This window comes from Crocuta crocuta, unplaced genomic scaffold, assembly GCF_008692635.1.
Source record: "Crocuta crocuta isolate KB4526 unplaced genomic scaffold, BGI_CrCroc_1.0 scaffold1544, whole genome shotgun sequence".
NCBI classification, from domain to species: Eukaryota; Metazoa; Chordata; class Mammalia; order Carnivora; family Hyaenidae; genus Crocuta; species Crocuta crocuta.
In genome coordinates this window covers 21,945-22,300 of record NW_027530906.1, presented here as the reverse complement: position 1 = coordinate 22,300, position 356 = coordinate 21,945, and positions in this window count along the sequence as shown.

Sequence of the window (356 nt, the reverse complement as noted above, 5' to 3'; positions counted from 1 at the left end):
TTCTAATATAACTTAAAGGTTACTGATGAAAACACCTTCTCTCTCTTTTTTTAGTTTATTTATTCGGAGAGAGAGAGGGAGAGAGAGAGAGTACGAGCAGGGGTGGGGCAGAGAGAGAATCCCAAGCAGGCTTGCACTGTGAGTGCAGACCCTAAAGCAGGGCTTGAACCCACAAACCATGAGATCATGACCTGAGGTGAAATCAAGAGTCAGATGCTTAACTACCTGAGCATACCCAGGCACCCCCAAACTACCTTCTCTTTTGACAAGGCTAGACTGCTTCCTCTCACTTTTGTGGTTTTCTGATTCATAGTCTTTGCCTATCTCAAAATCCATCAACTTAGCATTGGGATGAA